The sequence below is a fragment of the Nicotiana tomentosiformis genome, chromosome 10 (assembly GCF_000390325.3).
Source record: "Nicotiana tomentosiformis chromosome 10, ASM39032v3, whole genome shotgun sequence".
Taxonomy (NCBI): Eukaryota; Viridiplantae; Streptophyta; class Magnoliopsida; order Solanales; family Solanaceae; genus Nicotiana; species Nicotiana tomentosiformis.
Window position 1 is genome coordinate 12,253,727 of NC_090821.1, and position 11,959 is coordinate 12,265,685.

Below are 11,959 nucleotides of genomic sequence, written 5' to 3' on the forward strand. Positions count from 1 at the left end.
ACCGGGTTTGGATTTTGATGTTGAAACTTGGAATAGGTTCGTATCGCTAGTTGAAGCTTGTTTGCAAAATTTGGTGCAATACGGAATTGATTTGACATGATTCGGGCGCCTAAATGTGATTCTAGTTGTTCTTGAGTTTGCTTTAAAATTTCATTCGTTTTGAGGGTTGATTTGATGATTTATATATTATTTTGGTGATTTGATTGTGCGAGCAAGTTCATATGATGTTATTATACTTGTGTGCATGTTTATTTTGGAGCCGGAGGGACTCGGGTGAGTTTCAGACATGTTTCGGATGAGTTTTGCAAGTGTGACGATAGCTGGTGCACTTCTATTGCTGGTGTTCTGCTACAGATCTCATATTTGCAAGGTCTGGCTTGAAATTTTGAGCCTCGCTTTTGCGAACAAATGTTCTCATTTGCAAGCATGGGCAGCACTAGGTAATCTCGCAATTGCGAGGAAGATGTTCGTATTTGCGAACTATCATAGTAGCATTTGCGACTCAGTGTATTCTTAAGTCTGCTGCGCAATTGCGAAGATGCTGGTCGCATTTGCGAAGGGGGGATCTTTGCATTTTCGATCATTTTGTCGCATTTGCGACATCTATGGCTCTGAGGCAGGGTATGCATTTGCAACCCTTGTCTCGTATTTGCGGCATTCGCAATTGTGACACCTGCAGCTAGGTAAAAGAGGGGGAAAATGGGACTTAGCTCATTTCACACCATTTCTCAACCCTAAACACTCTAGAGGCAATTTTCAAGAGGCGTTTCTTTCTAAATGCATTAGTAAGTGGCTTTAGTTCATTTCCTTTAAATTACCCATTGTATTTCATGAGATTTCAACATCAAATTTAGGATTTTCATGGTAGAAATTAGGGATTTGAGTAGAATTGGGGGATTCTTGTAAAATTGAGATTTAGACCTCGAATTGAGGTCAAATTTTGAAACAAATCACATAACCGGGCTCGGGGGTGAATGGGTAATCGGGTTTTGGTCCGAATTTCGATTTTGACCAAGCGGGCCCGGGGTTGATTTTTGTTGACTTTTTAAAAATGATCAAAATTAAATCTCTTTCATTTGTGGGTAGTTTCTAAAGCTTATTTTGAATCATTTGGTCAATAATTTGCTAGATTTAGTTGGTTTGAAAGCTTGCTCAAAAGGCAACACCGTGGTTGATTGATTGCTTGAGTTGTAGAGTGAGGTAATTGTTGGGTCTAACTATGATTTGAGGGAATTAGGAAACCTTGAACTACATAATATGTGAATTATATGGGAAACGACGTATATGCGAGGTGACGAGTGTATATACGCCGTTATGATATTTGCTTCCATGTTTTCGTTACTTCATGATATATCTTGTTTCATGCCTTAATTGCTACATGCTTTATTGACTTCCATGCCATAATTGTTACTTGTCATTTAATTATTCTTGTAGTAAATTATTCATCCCTCCCATGACTTCATGCTTACTTGCTACTTGCATACCTAAATTGTCATGTGACTTACTTGCCTTATAGTTTTGTAGTATTTCTTGTTTTCTACACGTGGTTTCACTTGTATGAGTTATCTAGTTGATAGATATCGATGAGTTGGTAAGGTTGAGCCATTCGAGTTGTTAGAAATTCTTTGATTATTATGTGATTCTGCATTACTTTGTACATTTACTCTCTTGATGTAGAAATTCTTATAAATTTTGGTTGTTGAGTTGCTATTGTTGATTGAAATTATTTTGGGAGCGGGTTGCACGTTGCAACGGAAAATAAAAGGTAATGAATTGAAATGGCGGAATAAGGATGGATTATGATATTGACAAATGATGATAAGGTGAGACCGGGTTACGCGTGTGATGACCCAAAAGGTCATCTTTAAATTTAATAATTATTTCTGTGTTCTAAGACCTCAAAAAGTACTATTCATCATTCCTCGACTTGCGTGCGCAGTCCGTATACTTTTCCGGAAAGTTTTTATATGAAAAATTGATTAAAATGTGAAATAGAGCCTTAAAACTCAACTGGGCTGACTTTGGTCAATATTTTGAGCAAACGGACTCGGATCAGTTTTTTGATAGTTCTGGTAGGTCCGTATCATGATTTGGGACTTGGGCGTATGCCCGAAATTTAATTTGGAGGCCCCTAGCTTGAACTATCGCCAGTTGGCGAAACTAGAAGCCTAAAGGCTTAAAGATTTCAAAGTTTGACCACAAATTGACTTTTATTGATATCGGGGTCAGATTCAAGTTCTGAAAATTTTTATAGGTATGTTATGTCATTTGTGACTTGTGTGCAAAATTTGAGATCAATCGGACTTGATTTGATATGTTCCGACGTCATTTGTAGAAATTGGAAGTTTCAAAGTTCATTAGGCTTGAATCTATGTGTGATTCGTGTTTTTAGTGTTGTTGGATTTGATTTGAAGAGACGATTAAGTTCGTATGATATTTTAGGACTTATTAGTATGATTGGTTGAGGTCCCGGGGGCCTCGGGTGAGTTTCGAATGGTTAACGGATCAAATTCGGACTTAAGAAAAAATGCTGGAACTGCTGCCTCTGATATGATCGCACCTGCGAGGGTCTTGGCCGCAGGTGTGATGCCGCAAGTGCGGCGGGATTGGCGCAGATGTGGGACTCGGGCAGGTCTGGGGTCTTTGCAGGTGCGGCAAGTTTTGTGCAAAAGTGGATGTTGCAGGTGCAATAGGAATGTCCGCAAATGCGGAACATCGCCTGGCTTCCTGGCATCGCAAATGCGAGCCTTGTCTCGCAAATGCGAGTCCGCAAATAAGGAACTTGTATCTACAGATGCGAAAAAGACTGGGCAGAGCCCATAAATTCGGAAATCGGCATTTTTACTCATTTTTGAGTTTAAGTCTCGAATTTGGGCGATTTCGAAGGGGATTTTCACGACTCTGAATTGGGTAAGTATTCTATAACCAAATCCACGTCAATATTCATCGTTTATTTCGGATTCAGATGGAAGGAATTGGGATTTTTATAAAATCTTCCAAAAATATAAAATTATGATTTGAAGGTCCATTTGACATCGGAATTTGGTAATTTTTGTATGGTTGGACTCGTCTCGGAACGGATATTCGGATTTCGTAAGTTTTTCCAAGATTCAAGATGTGGGCCCCACTGATATTTTTGAGATGAATTTCGGATTTTAATCCGGAAAAATTTGTAATTTCATACGAAAATAATTTCTACGATTTGTATTGAATATATTGAATTGTTTATGACTAGATTTGAGCATTTCAGACACTAATTCGCGAGGCAAGAGTGTATTGGAAACTTGAATTTAGTTGCGAAGCGAGGTAAGTGTTGTGGTTAACCTTTACTTGAGAAAATAGAACCCTTTAATTATTTGCTATGTGCATTTCATGTGTAACGATGTATAGGCAAGGTGATGAGTGCTTATACTTTGTCAAATTAATTATTTGCTTAATTATTTAAACACCTTAAATTATTTTAAGACACGAATTAATTGTTATAATAATTGTTTCTCTCCTATTCCTTGTCAAATATTAATTCTTGAATTTCTGCAATAATTGTTACATACTGAATGGATTTATGTGTCTTAATTGCTACTTGTCATTATTTGTTTCATAAATAAATTATAATTATTGTATGCTTTGATTCTTAATAGTTTCTCATTGAACGTGGTATTTATTGGAGTATGTTTATTATATTTAAGAGTTGTTAAATATATTGGGGGAATGGGTTGCGCGCCGTAATATATTTATTTAAAAGTTTATATTAGGGGATCGAGTTGCGTGCCGCAACAGATTTATTTAAATGTTCATATTGGGGGATCGGGTTGCGCGCCTCAACAAATTTATTTAAAAGTATATATTGGGGGATCGGATTGCGCGCCGCAATGAAAATAATTTGAGGGATTGTGACTGCTCAATTGTCTTCAATTATTGATATTATTTACCGGTCTTACTACTATTTCTGTTGTTATTATTATTATTATTATTATTATTATTATTATTATTATTATTATTATTATTATTATTATTATTATTATTATTATTATTATATATTATACTATTATTATTATTATGTACAGGTTAATGTAAGCGACATGCTTTAGCCTCGTCACTACTTCGTTGAGGTTAGGCTCGGCACTTACCAGTACATGGGGTCGGTTGTACTGATACTACACTCTGCATTTCTTGTGCAGATTTCGGAGTTTGCCCCAACGACGTACTGTAGATTTGCCCGGATACTGCTACCAGTGTAGACTTGAGGTATAACTGCACAGCGTTCGCAGTTCTGAAGTCCATTTTTATCTTATCTCAGTTGTGTATTATATTTCAAACAGCTTGAATTTTATTCAGACCTTTATTTGTAATATTCTAGAAGCTCGTGCACTTGTGACTCCAGTTCTGGGATGGTATTTACATATTGCGATAATTATGGAATATTCACTTTGTTTTAGACTTTATTTTCGTATTTGTTTCTTTATTATTAATTAATTTAAAAATTATGTTAAAATGGCTAATTATATTCTAACGTTGGCTTGCCTAGCAAGTAAAATGTTAGGCGCCATTACGGTCTCGAAGGTGAAAATTTTGGGTCGTGACAGTTGGTATCAGAGCACTTGGTTACATAGGTCTCACGAGTCACGAGCAAACTTAGTAGAGTCTGAAGGATCGGTACGGAGACATCTGTACTTATCTTTCGGAGGCTATAAAGTTTAGGAACAATATCACTTCTTTCTTATTCTATCCTGCAATCGTATTCTATCACCGATTATTGAACCATTCTATTTTTACTCTCTCGCAGATGGCGAGAACACGTAATACATCTACCGACTGGCAGGGACCAGCTCCCCCGGTGGCAACTATGGCCAGGGGCAGAGGTCGAGGCCGAGGTCGTACTAGAGGCTGACGCAGAGGCAGAGGCAGAGGTAGAGCTCATTCTAAAGCTCGAGCAGCAACACCTATTGTAGAACCTGATATGGATCTTCAGGAGGAGGTTCCAGTTCAGACTGTACCGGTTGGACCAATTCAGGTTTCGGAAGGGTTCATAGCTACTCCAGTACTACAGGACGCTCTAGTCCGTTTGGTGAGCCTAATGGAGGGTGTGGCCCAGAATTATACATTTATAGTGGCACCAGCCGTTTCACAAGCTGGGGGAGGAGCATAAACTCCCACTACTCCAGCTCCGGAGCAGATAGCTCCCCAGCATCATGCTCCAGTAGCCCCGCCAGTTAGGGTAGTTCAACTAATTGTTGCGACACAGGCCGGTAATAGGATCGCCATGTATTCTAAGGCCTTATTGAGACTAGATAAGTTTACTAAGCGCTTTTCAGTTCACTTCAGTGGTACACCTTTTGAGGACCCACATGATTATCTCGACCGCTGCCATGAGGTGCTGCGGAACATGGGTATAGTTGAGACCAATGGGGTTGATTTTGCTATATTTCAGATGACGGCTTTCGCCAAGAGGTGGTGGGGAGATTATACATTGGCCAGACCAGTTGGATCACCTGCATTGACCTAGGAGCAGTTTTCACGGCTATTTCTAGAGAAGTTCCTCCCTATCACATTGAGAGAGGATTACTGCCGGCAATTTGAATCGTCTACAGTAGGGCAGTATGACTGTTACTCAGTATGAGTCCCATTTTGTGGATTTGGCCCGTCATGCTCTCCTTTTACTACCTACCGAGGGAGAGAGAGTGAGGAGGTTTATTGAGGGACTCACTCACCCTATCAAGCTTCAGATGGCTAAGGAGACCGGAAGTGGGATTTCCTTTCAGGCGGCTGCTAATGTCGCGAGGAGGATCGAGATGGTTCTTGCACAAGTAAGAGGGCAGAGGTCTGATAAGAGGCCTCGTCAGTTCGGTGGTTTCAGTGGTGCTTCATCTGAAGGTAGGGGTAATTTTGGTAGGGGTCATCCTCCCAGGCCGTTTCATTCAGCACTTCAGGCATCTCCCGGTGCTTCAAGGAGTCACGGTCCTATTATGCCTTACTCCGGGCAGCCAATATTTAGTGCACATTCAGCTCCTATCAGTGCACCACCACCCCAGAGTCACTACAACGGTTATCCGGCCCGTTCGGGTCAGCTTCAGCTTCAGCAGCCACGACATCAAGATGGGTGTTATGAGTGTGGGAACATTGGTCACATCAGGAGGTATTGCCCTAGGTTGTCGAGTAACAAATCTCGGCATATTCTCATGCCATTATACCAACACCGGTTGCTTCACTGCCTGCTCAGCCAGCTAGAGGTAGGGGTCAGACAGCTAGAGGTAGAGGTCAGGCCATTAGAGGTAGAGGTCAGGCCGTTAGAGGTGGAGTCCAGCCAGTTAGAGGCCATCCCAGAGATGCAGTTCAGAGTGGTGGGGCCTAAACCCGATTTTATGCTTTTCCAGCTAGGCCTGAGGCCGAGTTATCCGATGACGTGATCATAGGTATTATTCCAGTTTGCCATAGAGATGCTTCAGTTCTATTTGATACAGGATCTACTTATTCCTACGTGTCATCCTATTTTGCTTTATATTTGGTTGTGCCTCGTGATTCTTTGAGTTCTTCTGTGTGTGTATCTACACCGGTAGGAGACTCTGTTGTAGTAGACCGTGTCTTATCGTTTGTGTGTGGTTACTATTGGTAGTCTTGAGAGTAGTGTGGATCTTCTACTTCTTGATATGGTAGATTTTGATGTCATCTTGGGTATGGATTGGCTGTCACCTTATCATTCTATATTGGATTGTCATGCCAAGACGGTGACCCTAACCACATCGGGGTTACCTCAGTTAGAGTGGAAAGGAACTCCTGGTCATTCTACCAGTAGGGTTATTTCTTATATGAAGGCTCAATGTATGATCGAGAAAGGGTGTCTAGCCTATTTGGCTTATATTCGCGATCCCAATGCAAATGTCCCTTCTATGGACTCAGTACTAGTTGTTCGTGAATTTCTAGAAGTATTTCCTGCAGATTTGCCAGGGATGCCACCCAACAGAGATATTGACTTCTGTATTGATTTAGCTCCGAGGACTCAGCCCATTTCTATCCCACCATACCGTATGGCCCCGCCAGAGTTGAAAGAATTGAAGGAGCAGTTACAAGACTTGCTTGATCAGGGATTCATTAGACCCAGTGTCTCGCCCTTGAGTGCGCTGATATTATTTGTAAAGAAGAAAGATGGTTCAATGCGAATGTGTATAGAATATCGGTAGTTGAACAAAGCTACTATCAAGAACAAGTATCCACTGCCAAGAATTGATGACTTATTCGATCAGCTTCAGGGTGCCAAGGTGTTTTCAAAGATCGACTTGAGGTCTGGTTACCATCAGTTGAAGATTAGGGCATCTGATGTCCCTAAGATAACTTTTCAGACTCGGTATGGGCATTACGAATTCCTAGTGATGTCATTTGGGTTAACAAATGCCCTAGCAACATTTATGGATTTGATGAATCGGGTGTTCAAGCCAAATTTGGATTCTTTTGTGGTTGTATTCATTGATGATATCTTGATTTACTCCCGTAGTCGAGAGGAGCATGAGCAACATCTTCGGAGTGTGCTTCATACTTTGAAGAATTATCAGTTATATGCTAAATTTTCAAAATGTGAGTTTTGGTTAAACTTGGTTGCCTTTTTGGGGCATGTTGTATCGGCAGAAGGCATAAAAGTGGATCCTAAGAAGGTTGAGGTTGTTCAGAATTGGCCTAGACCTACTTCAGTTACAGAGTTCTAGAGTTTCCTAGGTTTGGCAGGTTATTATCGCCAGTTCGTGGAAGGAATTTCATCTATAGCAAGCCCATTGACCAGACTAACCCAGAAAGGTGCCGCATTCAGATGGTCAGACGAGTGTGAGTTGAGCTTTCAGAAGCTCAAGACTGCTTTGACTACGATGCCAGTGTTGGTATTACCCACAGGTTTAGGATCTTATACGGTATATTGTGATGCATCTCACATTGGGCTTGGTGCAGTATTAATACAAGATGGCAGGGTGATTGCATACATGTCGCAGCAATTGAAAGTTCACGAGAAGAATTATCCTGATCATGACTTAGAATTGGCAGCCATTGTTCAATCGCTGAAGATTTGGAGGCATTACCTTTACGGTGTCTCGTGTGAGGTATTTACTGATCATCGTAGCTTGCAATATCTGTTCAAACAAAAGGATCTCAATTTGAGGCAGAGAAGATGGTTGGAGCTATTGAAGAACTATGATATCACTATTTTGTATCACCCTGGAAAGGCCAATGTGGTGGCCGATGCTTTGAGTAGAAAGGCTGTGAGTATGGGCAGTCTTGCGTATATTTCAGTGGGTGAGAGGCCGTTTGCCGTAGGTGTTCAGACTTTGGCTTAGTTCGTGAGGTTAGATGTTTCAGAACCCAATCAGGTTCTAGCTTGCACAGTCGCTCGGTCTTCTATATATGAGCACATTAGAGAGAGACAGTATGATGATCCTCATTTACTTGTCTTTAAGGACACGGTGCGACACGGTGATGCCAAACAAGTTGCTATGGGGGAAGATGGAGTTATGCGAATGCAGGGTTGTATTTGTGTGCCTAATGTGGATGGGCTTCGTGAATTAATTCTGGAAGAGGCCCACAGTTCCATGTATTCTATTCATCCAGGTGCCGCCAAAATTATCAATATTTGCAGCAACATTATTGGTGGAGGAGAATGAAGAAGGATACAGTTGCATATGTAGCCCGGTTTCTAAATTGTCAGCAAGTCAAGTACGAGCATCAGAGACCTGGTGGTTTGCTTCAGAAGTTAGAATTCCTGAGTGGAAGAGGGAATGTATCACTATGGATTTTGTTGTTGGGCTCCCATGAACTCAGAGAAAATTTGACGCAGTTTGGGTCATTGTGGACAGGTTGACCAAGTCAGCACATTTTATTCCAGTGGCAATTACCTATTCTTCATAGAGGTTAGCTGAAATTTACATTCGTGATATTGTCCGCCTTCACAGTGTGCTCGTGTCTATTATTTCAGATCGAGGTATGCAGTTTACCTCATACTTCTAGAGGGCTGTACAACGTGAGTTAGGCACGCATGTTGAGTTGAGTATAACATTTCATCCACAGACAGATGGACAGTCAGAGCGCACTATTCAGATATTGGAAGATATACTTCGTGCTTGTGTATAGACTTTGGAGGTTCTTGGGATCATTTATTGCCACTTGCGGAGTTTGCTTATAATAATAGCTACCAGTCGAGCATTCAGATGGCTCCATATGAGGCATTATACGAAAGCCAATGTCGTTCGCCAATTGGATGGTTTGAACCGGGAGAGGCTCAGATTTTGGGTACCGATTTGGTACAGGATGCCTGTATAAGGACAAGGTTATTTAGGATCGACTTCGCACAGCCCAGTCTAGGCAAAAGAGTTATGCCAACCATAAAGTTCGAGATATTGCATTCATTGTTGGAGAAAGAGTATTGCTTCGGGTTTTACCTATGAAAGGTGTAATGAGGTTCGGAAAGAAGGGCAAGTTGAGCCCTAGGTATATAGGACCCTTCAAAATTCTTGAAAGGGTGGGGGAAGTAGCCTACAGGCTTGCATTACCACCGAGTTTATCAACGGTTCATCCGGTGTTCCATGTGTTAAATTTCAGCTCAGTCCAATTGGACAAGGATTTGACTTATGAGGAGGAGCCGGTAGCTATTCTAGCCTGGCACGTCCGACATTTATGGACTAAGAGTTATCCTTCAGTTCAGGTGCAATGGAGAGGTCATCCGGTAGAGGCATCTACCTGGGAGTCCGAATCGGACATGCGGGAGTAAATATCCACACCTTTTCACCAACTCAGGTATTATTTTTTCTAATTATGTTTGAGGACGATCATTTGTTTTAGAGGTGGAGAATGTGATGACCCAAAAGGTCATATTTAAATTTAATAATTATTTATGTGTTCTAAGACCTCAAAAAGTACTATTCATCATTCCTCGACTTGCGTGCACAGTCCGTATAATTTTTCGAAAAGTCTTTATATGAAACATTAATTAAAATGTGAAATAGAGCCTTAAAACTCAACTGAGTTGACTTTGGTCAACATTTTAAGCAAACGGACTCGGGTCAGTATTTTGATAGTTCCCGTAGGTCCGTATCATGATTTGGGACTTGGGCGTATGCCCGAAATTTAATTTGGAGGCCCCTAGCTTGAACTATCGCCAGTTTGCGAAAACTAGAAGCCTAAAGGCTTAAAGATTTTAAAGTTTGACCACAAATTGACTTTTATTGATATCGGGGTCGGATTCGAGTTCTGAAAATTTTCATAGGTCCGTTATGTCATTTATGACTTGTGTGCAAAATTTGAGATCAATCGAACTTGATTTGATAGGTTCCGGCGTCATTTGTAGAAATTAGAAGTTTAAAAGTTCATTAGGCTTGAATCTATGTGTGATTCATGTTTTTAGTATTGTTGGATGTGATTTGAAGACATGATTAAGTTTGTATGATATTTTAGGACTTGTTAGTATATTTGGTTGAGGTCCCGGTGGCCTCGGGTGAGTTTAGGATGGTTAATGGATCAAATTCGGACTTAAGAAAAAATGCTGGAACTACTGCCTCTGATGTGATCGCACCTGCGAGGGTCTTGGCCGCAGGTGCGATACCGCAGGTGCGGCGGGATTGGCGTAGATGTGGGACTGGGGCAGGTCTCGGGTCTTCGCAGGTGCGGCAATTATTGCGCAAAAGCGGATGTCGCAGGTGCGACAGGAATGTCCGCAGATGCGGAACTTCACTTGGCATTCTGGCATCACAAATGCAAGCCTTGTCTCGTAGATGCGAGTCCACAAAAGGGGAACTTGTATCCGCAGATGCGAAAAAGACTGGGCAGAGCCCATAAATTCGGAAATCGCCATTTTTACTCATTTTTTAGTTTAAGTCTCGGATTTGAGCGATTTTAAAGGAGATTTTCACGTATTTGAATTGGGTAAGTGTTCTATAACCAAAAGTAATTATATTTCATAAATCCACATCAATATTCATTGTTTTCTTATGATTCAGATGGAAGGAATTGGGATTTTTATAAAATCTTTCAAAAATGTAAAATTAAGATTTGAAGGTCCATTTGACATCGGAATTTGGTAATTTTTATATGGTTGGACTCGTCTCGAAACGAGTGTTCGGATTTCGTAAGTTTTTCTAACATTCGATATGAGGTCCCCACTTATGAATTTTGAGATGAATTTCGGATATTTATCCGGAAAAATTTGTAATTTCATACAGAATTAATTCCTACGATTTGTATTGAATATATTGAATTGTTTATGACTAGATTTGAGCATTTCAGACATTAATTCGCGAGGCAAGAGTGTATTGGAAACTTGAATTTGGCTGCGAAGCGAGGTAAGTATCGTGGTTAATGTTGACTTGAGGAAATAAAACCCTTGAATTATTTGTTATGTGTATTTCATGTGTAACGATATATAGGCAAGGTGATGAGTGTCTATACTTTATCAAATTAATTGTTTTCTTAATTATTTAAAACACCTTAAATTGTTTTAAGATGCGAATTAATTGTTATAATAATTGTTTCTCTCCTATTCCTTGTCAAATATTAATTCTTGAATTACTGCAATAATTGTTACATGATTATTTAATTTATGTGTCTTAATTGCTACTTGTCATTGTTTGTTTCATAAATAAATTATAATTATTGTATGCTTTGATGCTTAATATTTCTCATTGAACGTGGTATTTATTGGAGTATTTTTATTACATTTAAGAGTTGTTAAATATATTGGGGGAACGGGTCATGCGCAGCAACAGATTTATTTAAAAGTTTATATTGGAGGATCGGGTTGCGCGCCGCAACATGTTTATTTAAAGTTTATATTGGGGGGATCGGGTTGCGCACCGCAATATATTTATTTAAAAGTATATATTGGGGGATCGGGTTGCGCGCCACAATGAAAATAAGTTGAGGGATTGTGACTGCTGAATTGTCTTCAATTATTGATATTATTTACCGGTCTTACTACTATTCCCATTATTATTGT